The 9,432-nt window shown below is 32.3% G+C and overlaps 1 non-coding gene across 1 annotated transcript; it reads right to left on the bottom strand.

The window, feature by feature from the left end:
* Positions 1-8,372: 8,372 nt before the first annotated feature.
* On the bottom strand, positions 8,373-8,481 carry LOC128281391 (small nucleolar RNA R71). The gene has a single exon (XR_008271599.1). It is a non-coding gene; the product is annotated as a small nucleolar RNA R71 (small nucleolar RNA).
* Positions 8,482-9,432: the final 951 nt, after the last annotated feature.

Below are 9,432 nucleotides of genomic sequence, written 5' to 3'. Positions count from 1 at the left end.
TTATTCCTTGTACTTTTATTTTTTTTAACAATTTAATTTTTTTCGAGTACATCGAGCTTGTGGACTAATTTTAACAAATGAAAAACATAGAAAAACTATGTTAAAAAAAATGAAGAAGAGAGGAAAATAGAGGGAAAAGCATAAGAGAATGGAAAATAAATAAATAAAAAAAGAAGTTAAAAGAACATAAAAAAAATTTAAATTGCTCAAAATAAAAAAATATAAGGACCAATTGTAGAATTTTAACTAAAATTTCCATTTGAAATGATGATTTAATGTGCCATGTCACCATCTTGTTATATTGTTAATAAACAATTAACCGCGCAAGTGACTAAAATATTATAACACGGTAGCGTTAGTGACTAAAATGTAATACTTCAAATATAAGTGACTAAAAAATAACTTAAGGCAAACAAAATTAATATTTTAATAGTATTTATATATATAATTATCTAAATGATTTTATCACTTTCAAACTCGGTTGTTTTATTTATTAAAGGATTGATTATAATGGATAAAGCCACTGATGTAATGAAATGGAAAAACCCTATAATGATAATTTTGATTGAAATTAGTTTGATATATTTAAAATGATCTTTTATCAATATAACCTCTAGATTAACAAAATAAAATATCAGATTGTACTAATTAATAAAATAAATTTAATAATAAATTTAACTCTTAAATATTAGATTGTACTTTGTTGTTAAACAACTTCATTTAATACTACTCTTGGAATGAATAAAATTCCAAAAGAATATAAAAATTAAAAATAAGTTGTATTCTTCTTTTCTTAAAAGAATAAGTTCTATTCTTATTTAAAATATCAGTTCAACAATATAATATTTTATTTATTTATGTATTTATTTTTAAACAAAATTAATGATAATAAGTAATAATAAGTACCTATCAAAAGATAATTATTAACATACATTAAAAAATTAATTACGTACATGATTTAATGTAGAGCCTCAAATTCTAAACAAATAAAGGCTATCATTTAATATTACACGTTGGTTTGAATAAAAAAAACAATTTGCCTTATATATGACACTAAGTGTATATGTTTTATAATCTTAATGATAATTATGTTCAAAAAATAATCTTATTGATAATCAATTATTATATTGTTTTAATTAAATTAAGATTAAATTATTTTATATTTATTAATTTAATAAAAATATTATTTATAAGAATTTCACATTAATAAGGATATTAATAAAATAATACAGCCTAAGATTTAATTAATTAGATACACAAATCAAAATAGAAAAGTAAAATTAATCAATATAAAATTTTAAATAAAATTATAACATATTAGAATTATTAACGAATAAAAATAATAAAATGTGAAAATGTTTCATTATGCAATTTATTCATATGTATTGATATATAATTATAGTTTAATAATACTTTCATGTTCTCTTCAAATATTTATTCTGCAGAACTAAAAGATGGTGCAATAGTACAATTTGATCCTCTTTCCTTATGTGAAGTTTTTTTTTTTTAATGTTTTGATGCCATCCAATTTCTCTTTTTGGAAACAATAACAGATATTGTAATGGATCATAGCATTCAAATTAATGTTTCACTTTATATTAAGTTCTCAAATGTGTATGTGTCATGGGAATAGACTTTCAATCTAGCAATTCGTTTAACCTTAAGCGATTCCTTTACTTCAAATGCGCCTAAGTTAGCTTAACTCCCATAGAGTGAGGATTCTTGCAGAATTCCTCCAAGGCACCAATTTATACAGCGAAAGCAACTCAAGCTAAAAGAATGCTCAAAAGAATAGAATAGCTATAAAAAACCAATGTACAATAGGTGTTTGAGTAAATGCTTTAAGTTATATTACTTTTCTCAAATAATAAAAAACAATGGGTGATTTACAACTGAGGGAAAGGCTTTCTATTTATAGTTGAGCTCCCACAAAACCGACGGTATAAATCAAATTACATCGACGGACAAGATCAAAGTATGTATACAATTAAGGGATTTGCATAATCTTTTAGATTACAAAATCAAATCTTATCAAATCAAATATCTTTTAAAATTTGATTACTTATTTACTAAGGTAGCCTAATTTTCCAAATTTGCTTCATTGGGCCATTCAGGCTTTAAATAGACAAGTTTCTCTTTAAATTCTTTAAATCGGACCAATTCTCGTGGGTCAAGTGAGCCCCATCTAATCCATAGACCTCTTTGGGATGCATTATGTGCAATGGTCACGGCCTTTGAACATTGGCTCGTGACATTCTCCCCCATCCATTCTCGCAACACCCTTGGTGCAACCTCAGAATGACACTAACTTGATTCACCTTTGAAATTTCTCAACACCTTAGACCTTTCTTAACTTGTCTCACTATTGGGTAGTCCCAACCCTCAAAACTTTTGTCTCGGCTTCTGTCGCCTTCTAGCTCAAACCATTCCACTCGTTGGTACATCTCGCTTGCAAGAGCCCATCGCTCTTACTTTGCCACATTGTGACTTGCTTCAATGGAGATCCCCTTGACCGGTACTACTATGCTTCGACATGCCTACAGCCCATTGGCTTCCCTGCTTCAGAACTTTGAAAAGTTCCCTATGTTCTTGCCAAGTCAATGGTAAGCCAGAATGTAAAATACTACCATAGTGTTTGAGATTTACCTCACTTATTGCATTTACTCAACTCGACTTTCTATTTTGCATCGCTACTTTCCCTCGAAGTCCGATACACAACCCACATCTCCCTTAAGTGTTAGCCCTTCTGATGTCTCAACAAGTCTCGATGTTTTCCCCGAATTGAGCCTCATTGATCCTAACCTCAATGTTTGCATCACTACTTTTTCCTCAAAGTCCGGTGAACAACTCACCTCTTCCTTGGGTGGAAGCATCTCCAGTGACTCAACAAGCTTCGTTGCTTTTATTTTGTCCATGGATAACTTGAATTGCTCTGAACAATTTTGTAACTCATGTGAACCACAACACATGATAAGTGCTAAAAGTAACATGTTTTAATCCCATTTTTAATGTGTTTTTGGGTGATTATTCAATGTTAATTATGAATTTTATGCTCATAATTCTTTAAATTAATATTTCTATACTTAGGATAGCATTTGAGAGCAAAAGGAGCAAAAAAAAGCAAAAATAAAAAAATCGAAGCAAGATACAGGGGCCACACTGGTTGACCCCTTCCACACGATCGTGTGCGCCACACGGGCTGCCACACGACCATGTGGCAGGCTGTATCAATTTGGTGAATTACACTCTAAATAGCGGGAAAACGCGATTTTTAGGGTTTTCTGGCCATTCTAAGACCTATATATTACAAAAATAAGAAGATAGGAGGGAATCATCATAGAATATTCAAGAAAAAAACTTGAAAACACCATTGAAGTCAATTCTGAAGTAGATTTTCGTCAAGATTGAAGACTCCCAATTGATTTCTCAATAGATTATAATGAGTTTCTTTGGTTCTTTCCGTTATATTGTGTTTTGGATGTTTTTATCTTTAAGTATGAAATAATCTTCTAAATGCCTAGGGGAGATGAACCCTATGATGGATTATGTCATTTGATTTTTACTTTAGGTGATGAACTTTTAGATATTGTTCTCAATTATGTATGCTTAATTCTTTGTTTATTATTTCTAGGGTATTAATCCATGTTTGGTGTGCTTAAATCAGAGGAAGAATAGACCTTGTTTAAAAGTAGATTTGGTGTAATTGAGTGGAGTTGCATGCAATCCTAGAAATAGGATGACATAAATCTATCAGATTAGAGCCAAATTTAATAGGGGGATTCATAGATCAAGTTAATGCGATAATAGGGGTTTTAATTAGAAAAAAAATTCAATTAATCAACCTAGAGTCAATTGCTCTTACTCTCATAAGAGATACTAGCATAATTTAGGAATTTCTATGAATCAAGATACTAAGTGAAGAAATTGCGTAATTTAGATTGATAAAGATAGATGAAGTCTAGGTGATTTTTTTCCTAGGTATTATTTAGCTTATTGGTTGTTAATCATTTATTTTCCTGAATTGTTATTTGTTGTGTTCGTAGTTAATTTTAGTTTTTAATTAATAACTCAAATTTGTTGGTTAAATAATAAAAATATGGTAATTACTAGTACTTGTAGTCCTCTTGGAAATGATATTTTTGCTCACTGTAACTATACTATTTATTGATAGATGCACTTGCCTTGATCAGATTTTTAGTTGGTTTTGCAACGCATCAACACAAGAAACATTTCATTGGCTTCTTCTTGTTCCTCTTTGCCTATTGGCTTCAACTCTTCCCACGATTGAACCAAGTCTCATGGGCGCTCTATCTAACAATTTGATAATTTAATAATTGAGTTGGGGCTCGATTATGGGTGACACAAACTCAGTCAGAATCTTTATATATAATAGATATAGAAGTGATGGAAGTAATAAAGTGTGCATAATAAAATTAAAAACTGCAAAAATATTAAAACAAACCTTATTTAAGTGGTAAATTAAAAGTTTTAATTATGCAATTGCTTCAAGTTCAAATCCTACCATATACATATTTTTATTGGTTTTTAAATATAAAGACTAAAGAATCCTCAAAGAATATAACTTATTTTAATTGCAAAAAGATATTTCCATAATTTCCTTAACGGTGACAACAACTCAATTAAAAATTTAAAAATAGTATATAGTAAGTATAGATATACAATTTTTAGAGATAATACAGTGTGCATAATAAAATTAAAATGTATAAAAATATTGAAATAAAGCTATGGGCCTATTTTGCTGGGGACCCAATAAACCAAAATTAAAACCAAAGACAATGTTAATAGCCCAAAGTCCATTTACCCAAATAGCCCGAATCACATTTAACCTATTTTACAAACAAAACCTAAACCCCTAACCCAATTCCTAATGGCCCGATAGGGCTAATGCCCAAACCAGTTTCAGTAAACCTGAAACCCTAGCTAACCCTAGCGCCGCGTCTCCCTCGTGAAACATCGCTCGCGGGTCGGCTCTGCCCGTCCTTTGCACCGAAACGGAAGCCCCACTCATTGACCTTTCTCCCAACCTGTAAGCAGACCAAAAAAGGGAACAAAAACAACACAACATGCAAGGGCAACAGAGGCAAAAAAAATATGTATTCGGCTATATAGCCACTAGAATAAAAAAATGTAATTTTTACAGAGACACATTAAGAAATCAAAGAGCAAAAACAGAGAAAAAAGGTTGATTTGATTTTCTTTTCTTTTGCCTTTCGGTTTCCTGTTTCTTTTTTATTATTTTTGTTTGCAAATTTTTTTTAAATAATAAATAATAAAAGAACAAAAGAAAGATAACCTCACCTTTCACGTTTACACCGTTGGACAGAGGGGAATAGATGAGGGAACCACCCCCAATGAAGGGTGGTTGGAGGCCGAAAGACCCTTTGCCCGTTCAAGGCATTTTTGTCGGGGTATCGAGGTTTTGTGGCCTTGAATCGGGCTTGGGGAAGGCAAAACGACCTTAAAGGCCCCTTCTTGTAATCCGATCGCCGTATGCGGTGGTCGCCACGGTCCGGTGGCTGAAAATCACCTAGGCCAGAGGAACCCCCCTCTCTCTTTTTTTTTTCTTAAGGCACTAGTGAAATGAAAATTTTTAAAAAAATTTTTGCTTTATAAACCCATGGAACGACATCGTTTGGGGTTAAGTCCAATAATCCCAAAACAACGCCGTTTTAAGCCATGACCCGAAATCCGACCCTAACCCGCCTAAGATCCGCGTGTTTTTGGACAGAGGGTATATTTGCGCCCTCAGTCATTCCGCGTTTGAGGGGGGTTTTTGATCTAGCCCTTTTACTTTTTTCTATTTTCACAAATTCGGCCCATCAATTTCATTTCATTTTTAATCTAGTCCGTCACTGGCCAGATGAAACGCTGCGTGTAAGGGCCAAGATTAATTTTCAGATTAGTCCCCTATCATTTTCCGCGCGTTCATTTGGGCCTTGATTTGTGTTTTATTAATTTTCGCATTTTTATAATTTGTACCCCGAGTCTTATTCTGAATGCAATCTAATCCCTTTTATTTAAACCCCAAAATTTATTTTATTTTTAAATTTAATCCTTAATCTATGAGATTTTGATATTTTTATTATTTGTTTTAAAACCATTTTATATATCGTGTTGATTTATTTATCTAGATTTTTAATCAAATATTCTAATGATACTTATTTTTTTAATATCGCATTTATCTTAATTCTTTTTTACATTCGGCTCCTTTTATATTTTCCTTTGTTATGCCCCTAGTTATTCATTTACTTATATACCATATTCTAAAATTTTGATTTCATTCTTTTTATTACTCTTGTTTTTTTCATTTTTTGTGATATCATTAATTATTATTTTTGTTATTCATGTTGTTAGCTATTTTATTTTATTTTAGTTTATTTTCTTTGGTTTTTTATATTAATATTAAAAGTTAGTATACCACATGATTATCTAGAATTGTTTCATTAATATATTCATATTCTTGCTACCTATTAGCGCAATAATTTTATTTATAAATCATTGTTTTAAATAAAATTTACACGTCGTTAAATGTTGCATCTATTATTATTCAAAGCAAGTTTTTCAAAAATAAAGTGATGTTTCGAATTTTAGAAATATGAAAAGTTGTATCCTAACTTACGGGATTTCGATTTCTCTTATTAAACCTAAATAGTCGAATATCTCTTTAACTTTTAAATAGATGAGTTTTAAAGGTAATATTCGATGTTTAAAATCTCGAGAAAGTTGTACCCTAACTTATGGGGTTTCAATTTTTCTCGTTGAATCTAAATAATCGAATATCCTCTTAAATTTAAACGTATAAGATTTTAAATAAAAAATAAAGGCAAGCTAAATTTCGAGAGTTTAAATGTTGTGTCCTAACTTACGGGATGTGACATTTTGCTATCTTGAGACGAGAAGACCTTTAATGCTCGTTTTAATTTATTCAAGGTTTTTTAGAGAGAATCGTATTTTAAATTCTTTTTGAGTTTTCAACTTTCGACGTTAAGATATTAGTTAATCAATTAGGTACCAATTTTGGGCGTTACGATGGTGCTAACCTTTCTCGCACGTAACTGACTCCCGAACCCGTTTTCTCAAATTTCGTAGACAAAAATCTTTGTTCTAGTAAATCGAAATATTTTATTAAGACGACAAAATTTCTAGGTGATCCGATCACACCTAACTAAAAAGGATTGGTGGCGACTCCCATTTTTCATTTTCAAAACCAAAGTCGACCTTTTTTCAAAAAAAGAGTTTCGACAGCTTGACGACTCCATTGGAGACTATAAGAGAGTCAAGCCGTAAATTGATTAATTTATATCTTTTCATCAAGTAAAGTCTAGGTGGATTTTTCCTTAGGTATTGTCTTAAGTCAATCGATTTTTCCCAAAAGCAATTCCCCAATTTTCTTCTCTATGCGTTCTTAATTTAGATAATTAGTTAATTAAAACAAAAACCTCTTTATTCTTTGGCTAGATAATAAAAAGACAGTTATTACTAGTACTTTTAGTTCCTTTGGGTTTGACAATCCGATCTTACTAAAACTATACTACTGTTCAATAGGTACACTTGCTTACATCGCGATAATAGTTAGTTTCAAGAACAATTAATTATAAATATTTAAAACCTATCACGAAATCACGCGATCAAGTTTTTGGCGCCGTTGCTGGGGAACTAAGATATTAGGAACGCTCAATTTTTATTACTTTAGCCATTTATTTTTCTTGCAATTTAATTTTTTATTATTATTATTTATTAACCTACTATTTCTTTCTCTTGGCAGGTTTTTATAGTTTATGACTAGAAGAAACGCGTCAGGACCATTACTTTTTGATGAAGAAATCGATTATACAGTTCGTAGAAACCAAAGAGAAATAAGGTGCAGCTTAAGATACACGGAGAACGAGCAAGAAGATGATACTCAACCCCCAATCGAAGAGATGGTTGAAAACCAAGGCAATCAGCTACCTCCTGCAATTGCGGCTAATCAAAATCCTGTTCCACGCACTATGTATGATTATGCTAAACCTTCTTTAGCAGGAGCTGAATCTAGCATAGTTAGACCTGCTATAGCTGCAAATACTTTTGAATTAAAACCTAACACTATTCAAATGACACAACAATTTTTTCAGTTTGATGGTTTGAAGGATGAGGACCCCAACGCTTATTTAGCTAACTTCTTAGAACTATGCGATACATTTAAAATTAATGGTGTTTCTGATGATGCCATTAGACTTCGGTTATTCCCTTTTTCATTGAGGAAAAAAGCTAAACAGTGGTTAAACTCGTTACCACGAGGGTTAATTACTACTTGGAAACAAATGACCGAAAAATTTCTATTAAAATATTTTTCGCTGGCTAAAACGGCTAAATTACGCAATGATATCTCTTCTTTTGTGCAGATGGATTTAGAAACACTTTATGATGCATGGGAGAGAGATACAAGGATCTTTTGAGAAGGTGCCCCCACCATGGGTTATCGCTTTAGCTTCAGGTTCAAACATTCCATAACGGTCTGAATCCTTCAACTCGACAAATGGTTGACGCAGCTGCTGGCGGAACCATCAATAATAAAACACCTGAAGATGCTTATGAGTTTATTGAGGAGATGTCTCTGACTAATATCAGTGGCAAGTCATGCGGACAAAGCCAACGAAAATAGCCGGCATTTATAACGTCGATTCGGTCACCATGCTCTCTAATCAGGTAGAACTCTTAAATAAAAAGATTGATGGTTTTCTTAGTTCTTCACAGGTTCACCCAGTATTGTAGTACGAAGTAAGTGGAGGTGGAACAAACCATCCGGAATACCAACCTTATGGCCACAACATGGAGAACGAGCAATTAAATTACATGGGTAATAATCCTCGACCTCAAAACAATTCATATAATAACACTTATAATGCAGGTTGGAGGAACCACCCCAATTTCTCGTGGGGCGGTCAAGGAAATCAAAGACCACAACATCCTCCGGGCTACCAAAACCACCCTACCAGCAGGAAAAGAAGCCGAACCTTGAAGAGATGCTCTCCAAGTTTATTTCTCTGTCAAAAACTTGTTTTCAAAACACTGAGACAGCACTTAAAAATCAACAAGCGTCAATCCAATGGCTAGAAACTCAGATAGGCCAACTGTCCAAACTAATCTCCAAACGACCACAAGGTAGCTTGCTAAGTAACACTGAACCCAACCCAAGGGAACAGCTCAACGCAAGTAATATCCAAGATGACGAAGGAGTCGTTGAGCCTGAACCAGAACCGAGGCAAGAAACCGTGGTAAGCAAAGGTCAAGGTGAGGTAGATTATAATAAAAACAAACCAGTGCCTGTTGAATATAAACAACGTGTGCCATACCCCAACGCGACAAGGAAAGACCGCTCAGATGAACAATTTGGTAAATTTCTTAAACTCTTGAAAAAATTACATATTA

The sequence above is a fragment of the Gossypium arboreum genome, chromosome 1 (genome assembly GCF_025698485.1).
Source record: "Gossypium arboreum isolate Shixiya-1 chromosome 1, ASM2569848v2, whole genome shotgun sequence".
Lineage (NCBI taxonomy): Eukaryota > Viridiplantae > Streptophyta > Magnoliopsida > Malvales > Malvaceae > Gossypium > Gossypium arboreum.
The sequence above is the reverse complement of the archived record's forward strand: the minus strand, read 5'-3'. Positions and strand labels throughout refer to the sequence as shown.